The following is a 319-nucleotide window of genomic DNA, read 5'->3' on the forward strand; positions in this document are numbered from 1 at the left end:
ACCCTCTCCTAAACTCCAAAGAACTCCTGCTGTGAAACCTTCCTGCAGGAAGTCAAGAACTCACAAACTACCTGTACTTACTGATTAAGGGCTTGAATTAATAGCATGGTGCTTCTTCAGGGGAACTGCCTTTTGCCTCATTGCGCCTCCTTGGTTAAAGATTTAGTACATTCTCTCTCAGTGACATTTTATTCTCCTTGCAGAAAATTGGGTGAACCCACCAGGAACAATTTTATGATTTGAAATCATAAAGGAATTCTTAAGAATGTCAGTTTTAAAAGAGGGTTTCCAACCGGACCGATGAGCAAAGAGATTCTGT

Source organism: Myotis davidii, unplaced genomic scaffold (assembly GCF_000327345.1).
Source record: "Myotis davidii unplaced genomic scaffold, ASM32734v1 scaffold452, whole genome shotgun sequence".
NCBI classification, from domain to species: Eukaryota; Metazoa; Chordata; class Mammalia; order Chiroptera; family Vespertilionidae; genus Myotis; species Myotis davidii.